Source organism: Leopardus geoffroyi, chromosome C3, assembly GCF_018350155.1.
Source record: "Leopardus geoffroyi isolate Oge1 chromosome C3, O.geoffroyi_Oge1_pat1.0, whole genome shotgun sequence".
Taxonomy (NCBI): Eukaryota; Metazoa; Chordata; class Mammalia; order Carnivora; family Felidae; genus Leopardus; species Leopardus geoffroyi.
In genome coordinates this window covers 94,701,738-94,729,550 of record NC_059338.1, presented here as the reverse complement: position 1 = coordinate 94,729,550, position 27,813 = coordinate 94,701,738, and positions in this window count along the sequence as shown.

Here is a 27,813-nt window from a genome sequence, read left to right as displayed (position 1 = left end):
CAGCACAGAACCCGACGCGGGGCTTGAACCCGCAAACAGAGATCATGACCTGAGGTGAAGTCAGACGCTTAACCCACTGAGCCACCCGGGGGGCTCCTCTCATTGTTATTTTACTTTGTATTTCCCTGATGACATATGATGTGAAACATATGCGTTTTTACCATTTGTTTTTCTTCTTTGGTAAAGTTTCAGTTAAGGTCTCTGGCCCGTTTTTAAATTGTGTTCTATGTTTTCTTACTGTTGAGTTTTAAGTGTTATTTGTATATTTTGGTTAACAGTCTTTTATCAGAGTTGCTCTTTGCAAATCTTATCTCCCATCAGTGGCTTGTCTTCTCATTCTCTTGACATTGTCTTTCACAGAGCAGAAGTTCCTAATTTTAATGATTTCCATCTTATCAATTCTTTCCTTCATGGACACTGCCTTTGGTGTTATATCTAAAAAGTTATCACCATACCCAAGGTCATCTAGATTTCCTTCTCTGAAATCTACAAGTTTTATGGTTTTGTGTTTTATGTTTAGGTCTGTGATCCATTCTGTGTTAACTTTTGTTAAAGATGTAAGGTCTGTGTCTAGATTTTCTTTTTGCAAGTAGATGTCTAGTTGTTCCAGCACTATTTGTTAAAAAGATAATCTTTGCTCCATTTTGTATTCCCTTTGCTCCTTTGTCAAATATCAATTTACTACATGTATTTGGGTGCATTTCTAAACTCTCTGTTCTTCCAACAATACCATATTCTTTGATTACTGTGCCTTTCCACTTTTTAATTGCATCTAATTGTAACTCTTCCTGATTATTTTTTGTCCATTTCCATTATAATCTTAAATTGCTGATTCTGTTTGCATAATTTCTTCAAATGCCTGTTTAAAGATGTTTAATTCACTGTTAAGCATTGTGTGACACTCAGTTTTCTTTTGATCCTTAACTGTTTTCTTTGTGGGGTGGTTTCATCAGCTGAAATGTTTTGATTTGAAATTTTTTATAGAATTGTATGATTTAAGTTGATTGGTTTTTTCTCTTTGTAGAAGGTTGTTGACACTGGTTCTAGTTCAAGTACCCATTTCTTCTGTCAATCCAGTGAAGTATGATAATTTTGTTGATTGGTGGAATGGTGAGGGGTATTTGTTTCTTTCATTCCTGTAAGAATTTTAATTTTCCCCTCTTCTTTCTTCTTTACTTCACTGTCACTTAAATATGGGGTACTTGCACCTCCCTATGTGTCTGATCTTCCCCATGGCAGTGCTTCTCTGGGGTTCCCACCTGTATTCTGTACACCTGCAACCTCCTACTTTCTAGTGAGTGTTGTGAAGTATTGATTCGCAGACTTGCAGTCTGTTGGACCAAATGTTGGGTTGGGCTTTCTAGTGGTGATTTTGCCTGTGTTTCATCTATGTTCTCCACCTTCTTCTTCTCTTTTCTCATATTCTGTTAAGTCCCCTCTCCCCTGACATGCAGGCATCTTGGGAAGAGTTCCGTTGGAATTTGTGGTTGTAATAATCTCTGCCTCCAGGGATTTTTACAAAAGGTAGGCCATGTGTGTTTATCTGCTGGGATGTGCTCATTCTTTCTCCTTCTCCTCTCTCCATCTCTGCCTCTATCTCTTTATATCTTTCTCTCAGAAGATATAATGGCTGCCTCCATTATCCTCCAGACTCAGAAACTGTAGAAATGCGTTTTTTATTAAAAAATCCAACTTTAGTATAAAGCTTATGATTTTATTTCTAACATTTATTATTAACTTAAAAATAATTGAATAAGGCAGTATATACTTTAAACTTTTATAATTACATATTTTTCAAATTTCCCCATAATTTACTTTATTAAATTGTCACAGGATTATATTTTACTAATAAGAGAACTGTAACTAGTCAGGGACTTGACTAAAGCCCAAGAATAGCAAAGATAGACTTAAACTGAGCCTTTTGAGCGTGAATTTATTTCTAATCCTGATAGACAATAGCTCCCTGGGTCCAGACATCTAATTGAACAAAGTATTATTTTTTTTAGTGAATACTAATCTTTAAGATAACAAATTATTATTTTTTTAGTGAGTACTAATCTTTAAGATAACAAATTCTGACCTCATTAACAGGGGCATTCACCCTAGTTCACCTTGGTTATGAAACTGTTTTTACTCCACCAGATGTCTGAGCATTGCTCTTAAATTCTTTATGTGTGTAAACATAAATAACAGAAAATTCTTTTTATTAAGGTTTATTGAAAAAAACGCAAGTGGCCTCAAGGTCCTCTACAAATAAAATTTTATTGGATTTCAGTCAGTAACTATGATATTATGAAACATAAAATACCTACCATAACTTTGCAAACCAAGAGTTATAATGATTTGTTTACTTGAAACAAAGAAAAACATTTAATTTGTCTCAAGTTCAAACTCACACACCTGCCTGACTGTAATTTTTATTCCAAATATAACATTGAAAAGTAGCATCTCTTGCCACTTACTAGCCTTTGGGTCTCTGCTTTTATGTTTAATTTAATATTGACTTGTGACTTCTTTTCCTTTTATAGCTGATAACAAATTAAAATAAAATAATGATTTGCTTTTACTGCCAGACAAGATGCTAGATGTCCTATTTGCCGTTCATAGTTTATAAGTAACAGTATGCCTTTAATAAAAAGTTTAATAAAAACACAAATAAAAACTAAAATGTCAAAATGCTTACCTTTTGCCATAAAACCATTAGTTCTTACCACACCAAATCAAAAAACACATCACTGGTGTCTACATAATTCAAACAAATATTTTGACAAGTAGTAAACTCATGAAGGAAGCATTGTATGTTATAAAAATGAAGCATTTAGTGCTATAGAAAGAAAGTTTCTTGTCAAAACAATGTTCATCATGCAGTTGTCCAAAGGAGTCCCATAGCTGGTGCTCACACTTTTATCTGCATTGCATGTGATTAGAAAACAAACAAACAAACAACAACGACAACAACAACAACAACAAACAGAGAAACCCAGGGGTGCCTGGGTGGCTCTGTTTCGGCTCAAGTCATTAATGGTTGGTGAGTTCAAGCCCCATGTTCAGCTCTGCACTGACAGGGCAGAGCCTACTTGGGATTCTCTCTCTGTCTCTCTTTCTCTGTCTCTCTCTTTCTGCCCCTCCCACACTCTCGCTCACTGTCTCTTAAATAAATAAAAAATTAAAAATCTAAAAACGCTAATTTGATGCTAAAATTGTTTTCAATTAGATATGAAATCCACATATATGTGGTTTGGCATAACTCTGATGGAAAAGAAAAGAAAAATTACCTTTTTGTCATTTCTAGGACTCTGAGTAAATACCAAAAAAACCCATGGTCCAGCCATTATTTGAATATGAAAAACTATTTGAACAATTGGTAAATTGAATATGTAAGTAGAATATTATTTCACAGAGTGACTAAATATAGCATGCTTAACTATTTTAATTGGTGGACCCAAGCCCCTAGGGTTTCTTAGCTCATATTAAAAATCCATGTTTATTGTTCTGTCTCCCTGTTACGTCCCCCCAGTCAGTACCTCGGCTTCATGTTTTCTACCTTCAGCTCAGGAAAAGCTTTTAATATTATAATCAGCAAAAACAGCTATTTTTCCTCCTTACTTTTATTCTAATTTGAAAATGTCCTTCCCTATAAACTCATGTCTGTTAAACCTTAATAGTGAAATATTAAAGACAAATGAAAAGACATTTTTCAATTCCTTGTAAATATTGCCTAATATTAGGACTTTGTTTATGAAAAGTATTTAAATGTGTTGCATTTCAGAAGTATGCTAGTAAGTGCTATATTAGAAAAATCTAGAGGCGTTTGGGTGACTCAGCCCATTAAGCGTCTGACTTTGGCTCAGGTCATAAACTCATGGTTCCAGAGTTCCAGCCCCGTATCGGGCTCTGTGCTGACAGCTCAGAGCCTGGAGCCTGCTTCAAATTCTGTTGTCTCCCTCTCCCTGCCCTTCCCCCACTTGCACTGTGTCCCTCTCTCAAAAATAAATAAACATTAAAATTTTTTTTTAAAAAAGAAAAATCTAGGTATCCACTTCATTTGATTGCTTGTAAGGTTACTGTGTGTATGTGTCTATTAATATCAGTGAACCAATTTTCCTATAAATTCCACTGAAAGAATATCTTACACTATATACTAGCATTGCTAGAAAATATCTCCAAAAAGGAGTAAACCAGAAAATCATACGTGGCTTTACTAGATTATAATAATCATTTTGCCCTTCATTATATTCACCACTGCAGAAAATGCCTAAATTCTCATTGTCACTTTGGGCTCTCAGGTTCACTCACTCATGCTTTTTCTTCTGTCTCAAAGATCTAACCCGAAACCAACAGCGCAGTATTTAAGAGTTCAGAATTTGAAAGCAGATGGCCAAGATTCAAATGTCTAGGTTACTTATCATTTCTGTATCTCACTTTCTTACATGTTAATTGGGAGGATAATAATAGTACCATGTCATAGAGTTGTGAGATGTAAATTACTTAACACATGTCATGTGGGTAGAATAGTGTCTGATGTACGTGAAGTATGAAATTATTAGCTATAATTATGATCATGTTTTTAATTATGAAGATCAACCTCTTCTACATGATTTTGCCTTTTTTATTTCTAAGGGATTTCTATTTGGTTCTATTATCTACTGCTGCATAACAGAGTAGTAGATACTATTCATTTCTATATCCTCTCCAGCTATTACCCTATCTCGGGTCCCTATCTCTCTCTTCTTTTCACACCCAAATTTCTTTAAAGGATAGCTGAGGAACTCATCTGCCAACAATATCCTGTGTACTTCAAAGCTACAGAGAACTATGATGCCCCTAAAAGAGGAACAGGGGCAGGACCTGGGGCACACTGTTTAACTCTGAGCTGATACCCATTATATCCTTTTTATTACTTGACTCCTTTTCCTCTGCCTCTCTCATTAAAGTCACTTTATCTCACCATATAATCTTAGGTACTTTCTTCCTCTTACTCATCTATAATCCAAACTGTCAAGGAATCTTATCTACTCCCTTGCTTCACCACAAATTGACATTTCTATAATTTCCAAATCAAGAATCCATCTAATTTTTTCCCAGGCTTCAAATCTCCACATGCTATTCAATACTTCCTCTATGTAACAGATGATTCAACATAAGACATCTAAAAATTCCAACTATTCAAGCACCCCATCACCAAATCTGATTCTTTTCCTACCTGATCTAACTCATTGCTTGCAACATCATGAATATATCTTTTCTTCCTTTCTAATTATTATAAAATAGCAGATATATAAAAAGCTATAAATAATAGCATAAAATATATAGTATACCACACCCAATTCAAGGAATAAACATGAAATTACTGAAGTCGTCTGTACTATATTACCTTTGCTAAACCCAGAAATAACCATTAGCCTGGAATCAAAGATTTTTCTTTCTTGATGATAAACGTGTTAATGAACTCACTGATTCTTGATGTGTGGTTCAAAATAAATGAAGCTGAGTAGTGATTACATCATTTTAGTGGGTTTAAAATGGAGTTGAAGATACACCTCACATACTACATTGTATTTTATGCAGACTATTCATCTCTAGAACCCAGAGAGGGAAACTGCAGAATAACATAATCCTCATAAAGACTGTAGCAAGATAAATAAATGAATAAATAAATAAATAAATAAATAAATAAAATGTCAGAGTTGAGCAATAGGCTGTTACAACATAGAAGAGAAGCAAGATCTAAAAAGATGAGGTGCTGGGCTTTTCTTGTTAACACAAGTTCTTTTCGTAGGTCTGCGTGTATTTTCTATGTCCTTGGTCACGTTACTCACTCATAAAAGCTGCATAATATGGAGAATAATACTTCATGTAAACTGGATAAAGCACTTTACAAAATACTGGCCACCCACCAACTTCACAGGAAGATCCTGAGGAATAATGAGATCGTGTTTGCCAGGTTTTATGAGATCCATGGATGAAAGCAGATACAAAAGTAAAAACTCCTGGAAGAAATTCTGCTGTGTTCTGAGTGACAGGTATAGTGTCTATGCAAGAAGAATATGTAGTTTTATGTGCTAGCTGAACTGAAAGACATTGTGTGAAGTCAGGTGTATAAAGTAGTGAAATAATACCAAGGAAATGAAGCCAACTGGAGGGCAGGGGGATCTTTCCCAGAAAGCTAAAGTAGGTATTATTAAATACTACTTTTTCTTCTTTTGCATCAATTCCTTATTGAGGAACTGAGGTGCATTATATTTGCTTTAAATTAGTATGCGTTAACAAGGAAGGATAGTGTCCTACTTTTCTGAATCATTCTTTGCAAGGGTTCTGACCAAATACCTATTTCTGGTGAAGAAAGGCTATTTTTCTCACAGTATGATGGAGGACTAAAAATGGAATTTCAAAACTTCTATTGTTCATTCCAGTTTCCTGTTCATTGAGCCCATCTTTCCAAGTACATATGACAGGAAAAAGTTTCATAAAGTAAATCAAAATTTCTCAAGCTTTGTTCCATGAAGCATTAGATTGAGATGCTCCATGAAAAATAGTAAGACTCTAAGACCTAAATAAATGAGTTTAATGTTATTATTCCCATTGTTCACCACATGTTTTTTGTAACAAAATACGTAGTTAATATTTTACATATTAAAGTCTAAGAACTTGTGTTGTTCTAGAACACACATTCAAAATTAATCAAAACTTCTTATAGGTGTGACAGTAATTCTGGGCATTTAAGGAGCAAGCTTCAACTGCTTTGAAAATTTAGAAAACTAGGCACAGCAACTTAAGAATGGAAAAACGTGACGGGTAAAATTAGATAGAACAAAATTATATGGAGAAAAAATTACAAATGCTTATATTTGGTGTGTTGGAGTAGAGTGAAAGTGTACATTTTTTTTGTAAATAATTGGTTTAATCTATACTATTGTGTGGGAGATTTTGATAATTTTCTTCTTTAACGTGTGCATTTGACAATGGGAAGAATAACCTGATGTTAGGTCTGAAAATAATGTAGAAATAATAACTTCATCCTGAATAACTTAAAATTTAACAAAAAGAGTAATACATCTTATTCTATGGGCACACAGACACGTCCACACATACAAATATAAACACCTAGACTTGATAATATAGCAATTCATTTTCTTTCCTAACTACAAAATTAACAAGTTTTTCTTTAATAAGCACATAAGTCAACCATTCCAAGACTCTCAATAATGTAAAATGTTAATAGTGTTTTGATTATGTTTGAGTAATTTTTTTCTTTCAAAAATATAACTGATGAAAAGATCAGCACTCAACATACAGCAAACTGGAAAATAAATTTGAAAATGTTTCATAAGTCACTTCTCAAATTTTAAAAGCCAGAAAAAAATAAAATTCAATAGTACTAGAGGAAAATGTATTTATTTGAAAATCAAAAGCATGACAAATAAAACTCCAAATAAATAAAATGTTGATGCTCAGTTCATGATATTACAGGCAAAGTGTCTAAATTAGGAAGTTCATTATCCTCTTAGCATATATACCACATTATTAATATAGTATAGTATTCATTATTTTGGCTCCCAGAATGCTGAAAAAAGAGAAAGAATTGGTTCAGTAGTAAAAATTCAGTATCTGAACCCTCAACTCACTCAGTTTGCACCACATTCGTAAGTCTGAAGTTTCCTGTTAGATACTGGTGCTGCGTTTTCTGTCTTATAACGCCATTGTGAGATTTAAAGCATCAAAAGCTCTAGTCTTAGTGTTAGAAGATCCAGGTGTTAGTTATACCCCTGGAAACTCAAAGCTTCATTTTATTTTTCTATAATGCAGAGATAAAGACACCCCTTCAAACACTTACGAGAACTAAAAAGGAAACATGGGGATTTAGTACTCTTAACTGTGAAGATCAAATCCAAATGTATATTGCACTTCTATTACTAACCTCAACTTTAAACCAAGTCTTACATGAAATCTTGATATTAAAAACAGGTCAAAATGGAGCTAGTTATGGCAGAGCTACATTCCTGCTTCAAATTCTTCCAATCCTCAGATTCCTCCACCAGGAAGTTTCGTAAGACACTGAGATCCCCCCATCCCCAAAACAGCGTGAAAACAAGCTTTCCGTAACAAGTATTATTTATTTTTTATTCAAGTATAATTATAATCCAGTGTTTTATTAGTTTCAGGTGTACAATATAATGATTCAGCAATTCTATACATTGCTTAGAGCTCATCTGAATAAGTATACTTTTGGGGCACCTGGGTGGCTCTGTCAGTTAAGTGTCTGACTTTGGTTCAAGTCATGATCTCATGGGTTGTGAGTTCAAGCCCCTTATCAGGCTCTCTGCTATCAGCACAGAGCCCCCTTCAGATCCTCTGTCCTCCTCTCTCTGTCCCTTCCCAGCTTATGCTCTTTCTCTCTCTCTCTCTCAAAAATAAATATTAAAAAATAAATCAAAGAATAAGTATAGTCTTACCCCCCTTTATTTCACTCCTCTTCCCACCTACCTCCTCTCTGCTAACCACCATTTGGTTCTCTATATTTAAGAGTACATTTTGTTGGTTTGTCTCTTTTTTTCTTTGTGCATTTGTTTCTCCAGATCTGGGCACACGCCACCATATCATCCTGCCTTTCCACTCCCACCAAGTTACAGTTGAGTTGTGAAGAGGTGTTACTTTAGGAATAAATAAGAACTAGAAGATTTCATAAGAACTAAAATAGATCATTTGATCAATAATGATTTGGAAAGGCACAAAAGCTTAATATACACATTTCTATTATGTTCATTTAAATAGTTATCTTTCTTTTCACTTAAGAGTTGAGTTAAATATCACTCCTGCATGTGAACATTACCTTCCATTTGTTTTTTTGTTCATCGACTCTCCCTCTGATTCATGGAAAGAAACATGACATCTTCAGTTGGGCAGAAATTCTTTCATTCAAAGACCATTATTCTGCATTGAAACAATGGAGCAAACCTGAATATTCTGATCTTTAATCCTCAATTTAGGGCCAGTACCTCTGGAGGCAGGTGTGGGACTGCAGACTCCATTCTACCAGTGATCTTTGACACCTACACTTTTGCAAATCAACACTCCAATTTGCAGTTTTGAGGCTGATGATGTATATAAACTCCTTAATGAGAACCGTACACTTCACATCCCTGTTTTTCTTTTGATATTATAACTTTGCAGATGATTGCCAATCTCTTATATCATTTATTCCTTGTATTAACAAATAAAATCTTCAATATTAGTCACTATCAAAGACCTTAGAAGACAGGGTTAACCAGTGGGTTTGTGGGACTCAATGTTGCTTGCAATAAAAAAATAAGTCCATCTTTTTTTTCTACTCTAATTTATATAGCAGATTTTTATTTCCATTTATGATATGATGTCTTGATGCTTCCAGATCTTCTTCCAAGAGCTATCACACTAATACTTAGATGGATCTCAGGAAGCATTTAACTCACATATTGTTTTATAGGGGCACCATGATCTTGGAGCAGAGGTGTGCATCTCTGGTGAATTTGTGTTCTTTTTGGCCTACACTTCCAGTACCAAACTGTCTATCCATTAGAATTATCTTTGGCTCCATATATTAGATAACCAAATTATACTGCCTTAGCCATATATGGCTTTATTTTCTTTCATAAACAATACAAACTGGTGCAACTACCAGAGGATATGATCAAGGAATCTTTCTCTTAATTCCACTTTCATTAATGTCTGTGTTTTGTCCAGCTCCTCACAGGAAGGATTTTTTATTTGGGGATAGCAGCTAATTCTTATGGGAAAAATGGTACAGCAGTATTATCTCCCATTAAAGCCTTAGTTTGGGATTAACATACCAAGATGATTGTTTTCTCAATTGGTTTCCAGAAATTTTTTTTTTTAAATATGATTCCAATGTTTTGAATTGACCGAAAGTGAAGTTGCACAATATTTGGAAGGTGAAAGTGAAACAGTATCCATTAAGTTCTGAAGGTTGCTATTGGTTAAATGTTGAGAGACAGACAAAGGTGGTGCCATTTTGTTCTTGCTGTCCCCACGCCTGGTATTTGTATCTCCTCAGCTGCTAGCCAGGACAACCAACAGCAAATGCAAACCACCATCAGATGTTTCACTGCAAATTTACAGAGTTAAGGCAAAAAAAGCAAACAATTTTCCATGGCCTTTGCCCTAGCCCTATATCTCAGCTGTACTGCAGCACCTGCATGTGCATAGCTTTCAGATTTCCATGTAAGATCTGATTTATTCATCATAACAGGGTTAATGAATGACCTATCTTAGATAATTCTTCTTTTCAAACATTTACTTTCCTAATCTAATACTGACCTAGAGAAATAAAACATATTATAAAAGAATTCCATAAAAATTGTACCTCAACAAATTAGATAACCTACATAGAATTCACAAATTCCTTAAAATCATCAAATTACCAAAACTGACTCAAGAAGAAATAAAAAATCTAAACGGACCTATAACAAATAAAGACATTGAATCAGTAATTAAAAAAAAATACCATGGGGCACCTGGGTGACTCAGTCGGTTAAGCCTCTGACTTTGGCTCAGGTCATGATCTCACGGTTTGTGGGTTCAAGCCCCGTTGGGCTCTGTGCTGACACCTCAGAACCTGAGCCTGCTTCAGAACCTGGGTCTCCCTCTCTCTGACCCTCCCCTGCTTGCACTCTCTCTCTCTCTCTCTCAAAAATAAATAAACATTTTAAAAAATCTTTTTAAAATCATGACAAAGAAAAGTCCAAGACCAATAAGTTCATTGGTGAATTCTTTCAAACATTTAAAGGATTAGTAGAAATCTTCGTAGATTTCTTAGTAGAAAACTCTTCCCAAAAAGTAGAAGAGGAGGTAGCACACCTTAACTCATTCTGAGGTCCCATTTATCCTGACACTAAAGTCAGACAAAGACAGTGCAAAAAAACTACACACCGTATTCCTTATGAATATAGATCTGACAATAGTCAACAATATGCCATCAAACTGAACCCAACAGCATATTAAAAGAAAAAGAAGATCTAAAATAAATAACACATATAAAGTGATTAACTTATTTAGCAGAGTATAAGCATTTAATAATTGCCAGTAGTCATTATTATCATTATTCAATATTTCTATTGAAGTCATTGTTATAATTTTTATATTCTATAGCACTGAGCCCACAGCCCAGCACATATGGTTTTCTGTTGAGTTGGTATTGCTTATTTAAAGGCAAATGTATCTATCTTTGTGTGTGCCCAATACTGAAACAAAATCTATGGAATGATGGCATTGTTTACTAGACTATCCACTCCTGTAATAGAAGAATCTTTTTTATGTTTTTTAATTCCTTCAAACTAAAAATTGTTTGTGCATAATTATTGCTAATGCACGGTTGATGATATACAATACATGGTTATTTGAACAAATTAATGAACACACAGGTAAAAAATTTGGCTAAATTAGACTCCTTTATTCTTTAAAGTCAAAATAAGGCCTAGGTGTTGATAAATACTGATTTTTTTTCTTCAAACTGTCAATAGTTTAATTAATAACATGTTATGATACCAGGAAGCCTCTTGAATGTGAGTTTACGAAGATCATTGGCCATGTTTTTTTCCTTGCATTTTCACACATTGCCAGTGACAGCCTGACAAGCACAGATGCTAAATAAATGGGAATACAAGAATGACAGTAATTCAGCAAGTCAGTGACACACGATGAGCCGATCTTTTGATAATGTTTTTCTGAGTTCTCTTTTTAAGCTCAAAGAAAATGCTACTAAATTGCATTTAAAAAAAATCCAATCAAACCATTGGATGAAAAACATAAATTTACATCAAGGCTCAAGAGTTAATCACCTTATATTATGAAACATTAAACCAAACAGAATGTTCAATAAAGGCAATGCCAAAGTTGACTGAATATTCTTTACTTGCTGAAAGAAAATCTTGCTTGAAACCAAAACAAACAAAGCAAAACAAAACAAAAACCAAAAATCAAAAAACACCCCAGTTTTCATTTTAATGCCTTTACAAAGATTAAAGACTTTAAAAATATGATCATTACTTGAGGTAGAGAGCTTATTTGAATACTTCACAATAAACGCTTTTATCATTTAAGGTTGTTTCCTTAGCACATTGACTAAATGCTCTTATATATACTTTACACATTCTTTCTTAAATTTTTGAAGTCTTTATTTTAGTTTCAGTTAGTTAACATACAGTGTTATATTAGTTTCAAGTGTTACTTTACACCTTCTTTACATACAAAGAGAGGAGCTGTGGATATCACTTGTTTTTAACTATTTCTTTAAAACAATGCATTTACAAAATGTAGCTAAAACTTCTGTGAAAAAGCTTTGTTCTTGCATAAAATGCAAAGAAAAGTACTATATTGTTTTTACCAATACCAAGACCCCTTTATAATAGCATGCACTTTTTGAGAACTATGATAAATAAAAGGAAGTTATTTCTATCAGTTCTTCTTTCTCAGTTAGAGAGAACTTATATATACTATTTTGTCTTGCAGAATAACATAGTAACTAATTAATGAATGTCTCCAATGGAGCTCCATAATGAATGGCCAGAAAATGGTTAATGTAGGAAAAAATAAGTCACCCCGCTCTGTTATTGCTTGATCTTTTCCTTAATTCAGGAATATATCTTAAGAGAAAATCCTTCCAAATTTCTCTGTAGAGTGATATAACTCTAATACACTAGACACATTAGGGAATATTTCCTTCATGGTTGTAAAATCTCTTTCACAGATATCTGTAGTATGGACACAACAGAGCAGGTCCTGAGAACTTCACTTTGCTGAAATAAAACTTTATTTCATTGATAGTTTTAAAATTTAAGGAATTTGTTTACTAAGTGAATTTTTATGCATAAAATCAACTTTCTATGCATTTTCAAAACATTAATAATCACATAAGTTTCTGAGATTCATTGATAACTTCCCCTACAGCATATCACTGAAACTCATATTTAAGTAGAAATCTATTAATTTTCACATCCTGAGACCAAGAATTATGCCTCTAAAAAGAATATATTTCTCTTTGGTAAGTATCATTGTGTTGTCTATCCTTCCTCAGGGTATATCTTCTCTTTTTATAGTATTTTTTGCTGTTGTCTATTTGGATTTGAGTAGTATAATGTCAAACACATATCACCAACTATTATTTAAATCTCCTTAAATTTGAATAAAGTATAACTGCTTATAAAACTACATTTCTGACTCCTTTACCTTATACATTAGACTTTATGTGAGGAAAGCCCTTTTTCCATTCATAGCACATGCTTCAATTGGTAAGCATTTTGGAAAAAAAGCAAAATAACCAATTCTACAAACTCAGTGCTTTAATTTAATTTGGAATATGGCTAATCAGGAAGATACATTGAAGCATGCTGCATACAGAGCTCATCAAAACTCACATTGTTGGAAAAATTACTTTTCATTTGAAGATTAAATTTGTCTTTCTTAGGTTCAATTTTCAACAATTAGTTTGGCAATTTAGAGGTTAATGAGAAATTTGGTTGGAAAAATTCTACATGTTAGAAACTAATTTGCTAATTAATTATCATATGGAAAATGCTAAATGTCTATTTGAGATTATTATGAGACATTTTATCCTATCTCCAGTGTAATTTTTTTCTTTGTTGAAGTGTAATTGACAAATATAATTGTAAGCTATTGAAAGTGTACAATGTGATAATTTGATAGATGTAAACATCGTGAAAGGATTCCCCATAAGGAGTTAACTAACACATCCATAACCTCCATAGTTAGCTTTTTATGTGTATGAGAGCCTTTAAGCTCTACTCTCAGCAAATTTCAATTATATAATACAGTGCTATCAACTATAGTCACTATGTTATACATTCGATACTCAGACCATATTCATCTTATAACTAAAAGTTTGTATCCTTTTACTAAATTCCCACTATTTTCCCTCACTCCAGCCTCTGGCAAACACTTTGCCACTCTCTGATTCTATGAATTCAACTTTTTTTTTTTAATTCCACATATAAGTGATACCATGAAGTATTTGTTGTTCTCTGGTTCATTTCATTTAGCATAATGCCTTCCAGGTTCACCAATGTTTCACAAGTGACAGGATTTCCTTCTTTTTAAAGGCTGAACAGTATTCCATTGTGTATATAGATACACCACATTTTCTTTATCCTTCATGTGTCAAAGGACACTTAGGTTGTTTCATTTCAGGCATTAATTCATCAAGAGGTTATAACATTTGTAAATATTTATGTCCCCAACACCTAAAAATATGAAGCAATTATTAACAGATCTAAGGGGAGAGACAGACAGAAATACAATAATAGCAGGGGACTTTATTTTGGTTTTATATTCTTCAGCTCTGTTTAGGACATTTGTGTATTTTCTTCTCTTGTTGAAATTCTCATTTCGTTCATACATACATTGCTCTCCTGGCCTTGGTGAGCATCTTTATAACCGTTATTTTGAACCCTCTATCAGGTAATCACTTATCTCTGTTTCATTAAGATCTGTTTCTGGAATAAGTCAGAGAAAGAAAAATACCATATGATTTCACTCATATGTGGAATTTAAGAAACAAAACAAATTGAGCAGAGGGAAAAAAGAGAGAGAAAGAGAGAGAGGCAAACAAAAAAACAGATTCTTAACTACAGAGAACAAACTGATGGTTACCAGACAGGAGGGAATGGGGGGAAGGGCTTAATAGGTGATGAGGATTAAGGAGTGCACTCATTGTGATGGGCATCTGGTATTGTGTGAAATGTTGAATGACTATATTGCACACTTGAAATTAATATTACAGGGTATGCTAATTAACTTGAACTTAAATAAAAAATAAAAAAAAAAGATTTGTTTCTGGTTATTTATCTTGTCCTCTTATTTGGAACATATTCTTCATTTTCCTTGACGCTCTGTGTCGCTTTCTACGCATTAGATAAAACAGCCAGCTCTCCCAGCCCTCACAGAGCAGTCTTGTGTAGGAGATGAACTCATCAATCAGCCTGTACGGAGCTCTGTTTTCTCTCAAACCTTTGTGTTGCGAGCCACCATTTTTGTACTTGGTGCCTCTCAGGAGTTTGGGATATGCCCAGACTCATCAGTGTCCCAAAGAGGAGGATCACTGTCTCTCCCAGATGGGATAAATATGGTAGGAAAATATATAGTTATGTCCTTTCCAAAGAAAAAGCAGGATATAGACTTTTTTGCTCCCTCTGTGCTGGGCCCAGGTTTACAGCTGTGGAGTGGTGGGGTGGAAATGGGGAAGGGACACCTGTGGCCATTTAGAACCGGTCCTCTGTTTGCTATGGTCCCATGAGACTTGCTAATGCCAGCCCCTTTGGCTACTGGAGCCGGGAGATCTGGGTGCATGCAGTTCAGGTGGCAGTAGCAGAAGCTGGAGCACCAGATGTGTGTACTAGCTCCTTCCAGGGAAATAACTGGTGACTTGGTTTTATTACTGGAGTAAGCTGGGGAGAGAGGACCAGAGAGCTATCTGCTGGCTCCCCTGGTCTTTGAGGAGTATCACAGCTAGCTCCCAGTTTTTGCTAAATTAGAAGTCTAGCTCTCTGGAAACAATTTGTAAAGCATTCAGATAAACTCCTTCCAGGGAAAGCCTGGGTGTTGGGTGGTTTTGCCTGCTGCCTCTGCACTGAGCCCTGGGGAGATAGCTGTGATGTGTTAGCACACTCATTAAGAGTTGCTTTTGTTGTATATAGTCTTATATGCCCCCCCCCCTTGACCCCTGACACGAGTCTTTTTGGCTTTTAGAGCTAGGTATTTGGGAACCTGTCCCTTAGGGGGGTAGGGGGGAGACTTACGAGCTGGGGGTCTAGATGTGAGTCCAAGCTCTTCACTCCTCAGGGAGAAGTTGGAAATTGGGAGTTCCCTCAGGATTCCATGTCACTGTATTGTGGGTGGGGTTTACGGTGAGAGTTTGTCTCAGTCTTTCCTACCTGGTTCAAAGTGAGTATTTCCTCGTTCATTTGATGTTTATGAGTGGTTCAGCTAGTTTCCCCTTTCAGAGGGAATTTCTCCACACGTAGCTGTACATTCAGCGTGTCTATGGAAGGAAGGGAGCTCAGGAGTTTCCTTATGTCACCATCTTGGTCAACTTTTTTCCTGTGTAATTTTTAAAAAATGTTCTTCTAATTTGGAGAGTTTCATCCTTAGTGAGGGAGAAGACATACAGATTAAGCAATATATTAACAGTCTTATCTAAAATTGGGTGCTTATTCTACAACTTTTATTAATAAGATTTCTCCAGGGGCGCCTGGGTGGCTCGGTCAGTTAAGCGTCCAACTTCGGCTCAGGTCATGATCTCACGGTCTGTGAGTTTGAGCCCCACGTCGGGCTCTGTGCTGACAGCTCAGAGCCTGGAGCCTGTTTCAGAGTCTGTGTCTCCCTCTTTCTCTGCCCCTCCCCTGTTCACACTCTATCTCTCTCTGTCTTAAAAATAAATAAACGTTAAAAAAATTTTTTTAAATAAAAAAAGATTTCTCCAGTATAGTATGAATTTAATAAATCTTAGCTGGTATTGTTATTAACATTCTTACTGTTATTGGAGTTGTTATTGCCAAAGATCAAATAGCTAATAAATGATAAAGCTGGAATTAAAGTCCAAACAATCTAGGAGATTAAAATTAAGGGTCAAAATTGTAAGTAATATCCTAGTAGTAAGCATGTACAATATGAAAAATAAAACAAAACAGGTTTTTGTAGAAATTTTCTCTCACAAAATGTCTATATTGTGAGAAAATAAATTTAAAACTGGTATAGATTTAGATAATGAAGAACGCTGAACACTAATCTAAGACTGTGGGATTTGGGACTATTTTTTCCATGAGTAAAGGAACCATTAAAGATATTTTTAACAGAGGAATGGCTTACACACATTAGTATGTTTCATCTGGGATTGATGTTAATGATGGGTAGGAAACTTCTGAAAAATGAAATACAGAAGACCAATTAGAATGGTATTGAAATAAGCCTATAAGACTTGATGCATTCACCTTCCAGTGTGGCTACGTTCCTACTGGGTATAAACCTCTCACAGATAATTATACAATCTGAGGAAATAAATGAGGCTTAAAGCAATTGGAACATGATCAAAAGCAGACAGATTCTAGAGGGGAGTCTAAATTTGGAAAAAGGGAATGACACTGAGTGAGCAACCATTTTTATGGCTGTTAGTCTAGGGGAAAGACAAGTCAGCATCAGTCGGGGAAACTAAAATAAAACTGAAGATTTTTCTGAACTGAAAAAAAAACAGAAAGACTTCAGAACAACCTCAGCCACCAGAAATTAATTCAAAGACAGACAAAACCAAATGTGAGTAAGAGAGCAACTGAAATCTCACACATAGTTTAATAGGAATGTTAATTGCACAACCACTGTTAAAAAAAATTAGTAGCTTCTTACATTCCTAAACATATATCTAACCTATAATGTAGCAGTTCCAGGGTGCCTGGGTGGCTCAGACAGTTGTGCGTCCAACTCTTGATTTTGCCTCAGGTCATGATCCCAGGGTCATGAGACTGAGCCCCCAGTTGGGCTCCACACTGCCACACTGTGCATGGAGCCTGCCTGACTTTTTTTCTCTCTCCATCTATCTGCTCCTCCCTCCTCCTCTTGCGTTCTCTCTCTCTCTTAAAAAAAATTTTTTTTTTGGAGGGGGAGCGCCTGGGTGGCTCAGTTGGTTGAGTGCCCGACTTTGGCTCAGGTCATGATCTCCAGGTTAGTGGGTTGGAGCCCCATGTCGGGCTCTGTGCTGACAGCTCAGAGCCTGGAGCCTGTTTCAGATTCTGTGTCTCCCTCTCTCTCTGCCCCTCCCTCTCATACTCTCTCTCTCTCTCTCTCAAAATTAAACATTAAAAAAATTAAAAATGAAATAAAAATAAAAAAGAATTTTTTAATTAAAAAATAAAAATAAATAAATTGCTCATACCTTTAAAAAATGTAGCAGTTCCATCTCACAGTATATATGCAGGAAAAATGAAAACATATTCCTACATATAAGAAACTTCAGAGACTCTCATTCATACTAGCCCCAAACTGGAAACATCCTGGTGTCCAACAATAGAAGAATGGATAAACAAACTGTCATTTTTCATAAAGTGAATCAGGAATACAAACAACACCATGGATGAATCGCAAAAGAATCTTGCTGAGTGAAAGGCATCTTACATAAAGTACATAGAAAATAATCCCCAAGGCAAAACTAATATTGTGGGGGAAAAAATTAGAACTGTGGTTGACTCTGAAAGACAAGAGTCAGAACGGACTGGGAAGAAGCATGAGGGCACTTTCTGGGATGATGTTCATGTTCAGGATCTTGATAGCAGTTTGGATTGCACAGAATTTGTGCTTCACTCTTAAGATTTCTGGAAACCTCTGTGTGTGTGTGTGTGTGTGTATATATATATATATATATATATAATCAAAAGTAATATATATCTTTTTATATATAATATATATTTCTATATCTGTATATATATATTTATATGGCATCGTTATTTGTATAACACAGTATCTGTGCCTGTATATATAGAACATCAAAGTAAAACTGGAAATCAAATATATACATATATATACACATTTAATGTTATGTCATTATATATCATTATATATATATATATATGTATTACATCAAAAGTAAAACTAGAAAGCAGATATAAACTCTAAATATGCATGCTGGAATCTAAAGAACAGATACTGCACTGATATTTGCAGTTTACTTTGAAATAATATGGATTGATGAATGGATTGAAGGATGGATAGATATATAGATATGTGATAAGCAACTATAGCAAAATGTTAGTGACATAAATTAGGTGTCAGCCATGGGGGTTTTCACTGTGAAATTATTTCAATTTGCTTTTTTTTTTTTTGGTTTTTGTAATTAAAATATCCATAGTAAAAAACTGATGAGCGGTATAAGAGGTAACATTACTAATAAATAAAATTAATTACAATGTATTGAAATTTGCTACTTTACAAATGCTGTTAACCACGCCGTCTCTTCCTCTATTATCTCACTTAATTATTAAAACAATGTGCAGCAGTTTTTATGATACCTATATTATAGATGAAAAAACCGGGACTTACACCTGGGCATATAGTTAGTAAAACCAAGAACTCTGATAGGAATCTGTGTCTGTAAACCACAAAGCTTGCATCTTTAAATAAAACCCCTACACTAGAATTAAAGATTAAGAATTTGTGAAAGATAGTGAGATATAGTATTAGATAATACTATAATATGCCTGCAATTTATAGTTCATGAACTTGTAACGAGTTCAAATTTACTCAATCATAATGTCAATAACAAAAATAGACATAAAGGTTATAAAAGCTTATGTGGGTAGATAAAGTAGGAAGAGAAAATTACAAATTCAAGTAAGACCATACTGAGTAATTGATGTAATTTTGATATCCAAGCAAAGATGTCTATCAGTAATAAGAAGTTTTCATAATGGAACTAAGAAACACACTAAGACTTCAAAATACATATTATAAATCACTTACATAGAATTAGCTGTTAGAAGACATATATAAATGGAAAGATCTTCTGTGTTTGTAGATTGGAAGAATTAATATTGTTTAAATTTCCATATTACCCCCCAAAATCTACAGATTCAATGCAATGTTTATCAAAATTCCAACAGCATTTTTCACAAAATAAACAATCCTAAAATTTGTATGGAACCACAGAAGATACCCAAAAGCCAAAGCAATGGTGAGAAAGAAGAACAAAGTAGTGGCATCATGCTCCTTGATTTCAGACTATATTAAAAAGTTATAGTAATCATAAAACTCCTAAGAGAAAACATGCACACTAAACTCCTTGATAACAGTCTTGACTTGATTTCTTGGATCTGACTCCCAAGGCAAGGGCAACAGAAATACAAATAAACAGATGGAACTACATCAAACTAAAAAGCTCTGTACAGAGATGGAAATCAACAAAATGAAAAGGCAACCTGATGAATGGGAGAAGATATTATAAATCATATTATCCTATAAGGGGTTAACACCCAAAATATATGAAGAACTTATACAACTCAACTCCAAAAAAAACAAACAATTGGATTAAAAAATGGGCCAAGGACCTGAGTAACTTCCAAAGACATAAGATAGCCAACAGACAGACAAAAATGTGCTCAACATACCTAATCATCAGGGAAATGCAAATCAAAACCACCATGAGATATCACCTTACACCAGTTAGAATGGCTGAAGTCAAGATGACAAGAAATAATAAGTGTCAAAGAGGACAGAAGGAAAGAAACCCTTGTGCACTGTTGGTGGGAATGTAAATTGGTGCAGCCACTATGGAAAACAGGACAGAGTTTCCTCAAAAAATTAAAAATAGAACTTACCACATGATCTAAGAATGCCACTTCTGGGCATTTATTGGAAGAAAACAAAACATTAATTCAAAAAGATATATGTTCTCCTACATTCATTGCAGCACTGTTTACAATAGCCAAGATATGAAAGCAGTCTAAGTGTCCATTAATGGATGAATGGATAAAGAAGACGTGAGACATATATACAGTGAAATACTACTCAGTCATAAGAAAGAATGAAATCTTGTTATTTGCAACAACATGGAAGGACCTTGAGGGTGTTGTGCTAAGTAAAAGAAACCAGACAGGGAAAGACAAATACGATTTTTTGTTTAAATGTGATATCTAAAAACCAAAACAAATGAACAAACAAAGCAAAATAAAATTCATAGGTGCAGAGAACAGATTGACAGTTGCCAGAAGGGAGTGGGGTAGAGGGAAAGGAAAATAGGTGAAGAGGATCGAGAGGGACAAACTTCCAGTCATAAAAGGATTAAGTCATGGGGATGTAATATATAGCATAGTGACTATAGTCGATGATATTGTATTATATATTTGTAAATTAGAAGAGTAAATCTTAGAACTTATCATAAGAAAAACTTTTTGTAACACTGTATGGTGAAAATTGTGATTATTTCTCAATGTATACAAACATCAAATCAATATGTTATACACTTAAAACTAATATAATATTATATATCAGTTATATGTCAATAAAAAAGAAGTAGTTGTTGACTATTGAAAGTCAGTGAGATTGATTATTAGAGGAAATTACTTCAGTGTGAAAAAGAAATGAAGAGAAGAAAATATAAGGCAAAGAAAGGCCTGAAAAAGGAGGTAGAAGAAAAAAAATCAGAGGAAGAGAAGCCATGTGTGGGTCAGTACTCCCTTTACAAGAAATGTAACTCTATATTGGAGCACAGTGAAGTGATGAATTTGTATCAGGCAGAACATAACACTTCCAAGATGTTCTGAAATGTTCCGAAATGTCTGAAATATTTCCAAGATGTTCTGGAACGTTCTGAAATGTATGATTTAATCTCAGAAACAATAGCAAATGATCATCTCAAGAATCAGTTATGTCTATTTTATAAGGTACTATCTTAGAAAGTAAGAATGTAAGGGTGAATACCAATGGATTCCTGAACTAGAATATATTATACTCGAGGAGGGATGAGGAATAAGGAATTAAATATCAATACTGTGTTGGATCATGTACCAAGAGAAAACTATGGGAGTTAGTAAGCATATTCCCTTCTTGAAAGCAAAATCACATCCTTTCCTATGTAATCTCTGGCACAGACTTTCTGCAATGTGGTTCTTCACTGTATAGTTGTTAAATTTAATCAGATTAATGTAATTCAGAGCCTAGTGGCATCAATAACATAATTTTGAGATTCAAAATTACAGTGTTCATGTTTCTGACTAAACTCCAGAAATGGAGGTAAAATCTGCATGATGTCTATTTGGTTCATTCTGAAATTTGAGGTCCTATTGTTGACACAATGTCTACCGTTAGCAATAAAGTACTGGGTTTGCCAGGGCTCCTTGCTTTCTGTACACCATTTTGCAGAATTCAGTGCCAGAAACAGTATTCTATAACCACTTTCAATTCAATTCTACTTCATCAATGAAATTTTTTGAGTCTCAAGGCAAAGCTTTATACTGTACAGTCTAACAAATGACCTCAATTTTCTTCAAGTTTATTGCCAACGTGTAACCACTGACTCAGCATAACTATTCATCATCCTTTCTTATGATGAGTGAGTTTTCTGAATGCAGTTATCAGCATATGGCAGATTCTATATGACTGCTTCAAGGACTTTTGTAGAGGCTTGCATATGATTGAGAATTCATGAGCTGCTCCACACTCGTGTCTCCTCTCTGGATGTGCACATTTAGCAAATGATGCCGTGAGCTTTCAAGGGCTGGGCTGGAATTACTTACTGCTCCACAGTTTTCATTTTACCAGAAGCTTAAATGTCAAAAGGAATGTTCTCCACCACATAATCAAATGGCATCAAGGTGAAACACTTTTCTGATAATGAGAATATTTAATTTTTCAAGGGAAAGATAGTTTCTCCCCTATTAAAACTAATTGGAAAATTTACATCTGTTTTTCCTTTAGCAACTAGAAGCTTCACAGTTTATGTCTTTTTAGGGACATTATACTCTTGGATTTTAAATGTATGGCCAATTTCCCATATTTCTTTTCTTTTTTTCACTTTAAAGTTCCTAAAAGCACAGAAGATAATAAAATATTTTTGGTATCACTAAAAGCAACTAAGAAAGAATGCCTATCTTGGTAGTGAAGTGGTATATTAATAATGTCAAATGAGACAGGTACTTAAACTTTTTAATAATACTTGCTCATTCAGTATATAGTTTTTATATAACATCAGAATAACAATTATTATTTCCTGTTACGGCATTTCATGTCTATTGCCATCACACTAAAATCTAGTTTTCAGGGGTGCCTGGGTGGCTCCATCAGTTAAGCGTCTGACTCTGGCTCAGGTCATGACCTTATGGTTCGTGGGTTCAAGATCCACCTTGGGCTCTGTGCTGACAGCCCAGAGCCTGGAGCCTGCTTCAGATTCTGTGTCTCCTTCTCTCTCTGCCCCTATCCCTTCACACTCTGTCTCTCTTTCTCTCAAAAATAAATAAACATTAAAAAAATAAAATAAAATCCAGTTTTTGTCTATATGCAAAAATCACACACACACACATACACACACACACACACACACACACACACACAGTTGACCTGTGAACTGCATGGGTCCACTTATATATATATTTTTACAGTACAGTACTGTAAATGTACTTTCCTTTATGATTTTCTTAATAACATTTTCTTTTTACTAGCTTATTATAAGAATACGGTATAAATATACAATATATACAAAATGTGTTAATCAACTGTTTATGTTACTAGTAAGGCTTCCAGTCAATAGTAGGCTATTAGTAATTAAGTTTGGGGAGTTTGGGAGTGAAATAGTATACACTATTTTTCACTGGATAGGGAGTTGGCACTCTAACCCTCACATTGTTCAAAGGTCAACAGTGCATATATTTATGTATGTATATACATATAGACACAGACAGAAACATAAAATTAGTTTCATATAGCTATATTTTATAGTCAAGTTTCATTACAGGGAATATATTTCTACCCTTTACCCTTTTGCAGTACAGGGAGAATATGAGTTAATTTGGAAAGAAATTTCTAGTCTCAATAACAAGAAACTTTTATATGCATGGGAAGCTTTTTGCACTACATGAGAGTTAGATCTGTGCTTCCTAGAGCTTGAAAGGAAATTGGTCCCTAAATGTATTGCTAGTTAAAATTTCAGGGTTTTTGTTGCAACCAGGGCATAAACTTTTCAAATAACAGTAGGGTTTATAACCCTTAGTGTGAAACTTTAACAGGTCTGTGCCTAATGAATTTCTGGGAGACCAAATACAGGAAGCGGTTTGGGAGATTCAGTAGATAATGGCTGCCTTTGCAACCAGACACTAAACCAGGTTACCAACACCTGGTGGTCTCATAATACTGATTTTTTTTTTTTTTTGTGGTTGGTAAAGCATTTCTATAGTCATTCAAAATTTTTTGTTTTGTCTCATTTTACAAAGAATTATTTTTGATGAATAAAAATGTCAATGAACCAGCCATATGCTTTAAAAGCTATATCTGTCTATATTCAAATACATATATATACAAATATGTGGGCATATCCATGAAACATCCTTAAGAAGAAAACAAAACTCTAACATTAGTGAATCCCTCACACAAAGAAAACATGGGAACTTGGAGACATTTTTAGGAAGATTTAAATTTCACTGTGTATCTTAATTTGACTTCCAAATTCTGTATGCTGTGTATTTATAAAACAAATACAGTTTTACTATAAGTGCATCTAATCTTTTCCCTTTGATCTTGTATGCACTTTTTTTCTAAAAAACAATAAAGGAATTTGAAGCAAGTTTTCCTTTTAAATTTTATTGGAATCAGAATCATTTGTTCACTTTCTTGGTACTTTAGTTTATGTCAAATTCAACCACCTAATACTAAAGATTATGCTTTAGTTTACTCTGAGTACCTTACATTCTAAAACTCTAAGAACTTTCATGCCTATAACCCCATATTTTGGCCCCTTTACAGAATGTGACCCAGATACTGCCTACAAAACAATATGAAAATCTGAGAATAATGAAAATTACACGCATGTTTTAATTGTATAATTGACTATGAGACAGAAAATTACTTTTTTTTCTAATGGTACCTATGCAAAATGAAGCAAAGTGAAAATGTAACCACTTAGAAAGTTTTAGTGAAGATGCACGTATAGCAAATATTAATATGTCCAAGTCAGTGAATCCTGTCTATCGCTGCACATTTTTCAAGAAAAAAAAAATAGTTGTAGAACTAATAGGAAAATGAAGAATCAAGAGGAGGAGGCAGTTCTGTGGTTATGAATGGTTAAGGTAAAAAACTGCTCCCCATTTTATGTTACTTCCGTCTTCCATCCTTTGTCCAAAAAGCTAGGTTTGTTCTTTTTTTTTTTTTTTTTTTTTTTTGGATCTCTTTATTTTTGTTTTCATTTGCCATTCCAACTGCATCCCATTAATGTCTTTGTCATATGCCTTTAAATATTCGTGTAGTACCTTGGCAGTGATGGGGTTAAGCTCAAAAATCAGGCTCTCCCTGTTCTTCCTGTTCTTTTAATTCTTGTATTCTTCTTGGGCATAGGATGATCATACATGTCATTAGGACAGCCACTGATCTTAGACTCACATGTAAGGTTTCCTCCTAAATAACCCCGTGTGATCCTTGAAGGTGCATAAAATACAAGACACATCTGATTGTGTGCTTCCCAAAATGGATCGGTTAGAGCTATTCCCCAGTTGGGGCACTCATCCAATGGGGGGACCACTCCCTTGGGATTGCGTCATGGATAAAGCTCTTGAGAAAGTGTCCAGGATTATGTAGGAATTTCACACTTTTGATTTTTCATGTCTCTCATTTGCCTTTACCCATGGGCTATTTGGCATTCTGGGTCCTGCTCTCAGATTAAAGGTACCTCTAGCTTAGATGAATGATGCCTAATATGATATAAAATAGCTGCCCTTTTTTCAACAAAGGCCAGGACCTTCACCCTATCCATTAATACTAGATCTAGAGGCTTACAAAGGGTATTAATGATTGTCAAATATATCGACTCTCTCAAAATTGAAAGAGACAGCACCAATGTTTGCATCATTCAGTTCATCCACCAGCACCTACTGTAGCCTAGGAAGCAGTCAGGAAGGAAGGGGAGTGAACATCCCTATCCTTCAGAGTGGTCTAGAAGAGTGATGCCTCCTGCTACTCTGAACCCCAGGAACCTTTGGCAATATTCCTGATGGGATGCCGTTTGGAAGCCAAGGGGGGATTTTGGTAATGGACTCTTAGTTAATGTACTTTCCTCATTTTGTAGGATTTAACTATGGGATCAACTTCCTCAATCCCAAAGGATTCCCTCTTAGGCTGTCTTTTAACATGTTTGAGTCAATTTGGATTTAAAGAAAAAGTGCCAAACCCTACTTCCCACCCCAAATAATAAACATTCTACTATCTAGTTATCAACTGTTAATAGAAGATAGAAACCCAATCCCCAGGGTACATAGCTCTCTCTTAAGCTCTTCTGCTCTCAGATCTTGAGAGTGTACTTTTTGCTTTAATAAATTTTCCCACTTCGGTTACTCGTCTGCTATGCTGCATGTCTGTCCTTGAATTCTTTCTCCTTACAAGAACAAGAACTTTCAGCAATTCTTTTGGGTCTGGTGTGGGTCAAGTTCCCAGGAACCAGGGTCTCCCCAGTTCATCTGGCAACATCTTTTTGGCAACCACAAAAGGATAAAGTAAGAGCGGACTGAGCAACTCTTCATCAGTGGGTCTCCAACTCGTGTCTTCCTTGTGTGGGATAGTTGCTTAGTTCACTGTTCTTTTTCTTATCTACCTGGGAAAAGGCCTAAAAAGAAAGCAAAAACCACTGGTTCACCAGATTAAATGCAATCTTAGTGCAGGGAGACTTCTGTCTCCCAATGAAACTCAGGGAAGGATGGGCAGGGGCTCTCTCTTTAGGAGGTATACTAGGCCTAAGAGGTCAGCAGGCTGGGGACACTCACCTGCACCAGGGATGATAGTTTGATGGTTCCAGGGAGATATCCCTGGGGCACAAACTATCCAAGATGATGCTCTTGGGGTTCAGCAGGGACACCTCTAGGCCAGGAAACTGTCAATGTCCATCTTTCTTCTAAATCCCGGATCCCATCTGACACTCCTTGGGATGCATCCTGAGAAACTGGAACTGGTTTGACCCTGACACTTTGTATGCTTCCTTCCCAAGTCTGCTTCTTTTGTCACACTGTTGGCTTCAATGTAAACTAGAGGAGGGGGAAGTATGACCAAAAAATTCCCATATAATCATGTCTTCATGGCCCTGTAACAAAATTTTGGTCTGTCCATACTCCTTTAGGGGCCTGAGAACACCCATCTCTTCACCCTCTACTCCTCAATTCACCACCGGCTCAGCTGCCTCAGAACCTTCTACTTCTGTTAATCCACCATTTTACCTGTGTTCTGTCCTGTTCTCTATGTGTCCCCCCTTTGTCTCTCTTGCAAACAGGGTGCTGCCAAGATCTTATATATGCCTCCCTCTGTTTTTCCTGAAACACTCTTCTCTTTGTTTCTTCTTTTGTGTGTCAGATCTGAAATATATCTTGAGAGGACTGGATGAATACTGTCTGACTCTTGTATGGGGGTGGGGGGAGGGGTGTTGGTTGTTTCCTGGGTTAAGGGCTATGATAATTTGAGCCAAGTGTCTGGTTAGTCTGCCTCTGGATGGGGAATTTCAGGAATATTCCCAAGCAGCTGATGAAACTCCTTTTGTTTCAAGGAGGTTCCCCATCTTCTCTGGCCCAATATGGGCTGCCTATTTTCACCTTTTTGGGAGGGAAAAAAAACATGCCTCTGTTGATCTGTCTGGGTTTACGAGCTTTAGGACCGAGAGTCCTATTTCTTCTGTCTGTGCTTTTGTCTGCCTCCAGCCTTGCTGGTGGCACCTCACAACTTCTGCCTCCCCCTCCCCCTCCTCCTGTTTGTGCACCACACTGGGCCCAGTTTACATTACTGGCTCCTGTACCATTTTTGGTGCCTCTGGCACCATTGGGTCCTTCTCCCCCAACTCTCACTATCAGGGAGCAAAAAGCATCCCAAGCTATTAGGCAACCTCCTTATGAGGTTCAAACCAAAGCACCTCCTAAATCAGCATGAAGGGGCCCAAGGGTTCCCTTGGACTTAAACCACCCGGTTCATATTGTCCCACAGGTGCCCCAAGTAAAATTCAAACTGGGAACAAACTGATTGACTTTTCATGGGCACGAGTGCAACATATTCTGTATTAAAGCTAATTTCAGTTTGTTAGTTTAACTA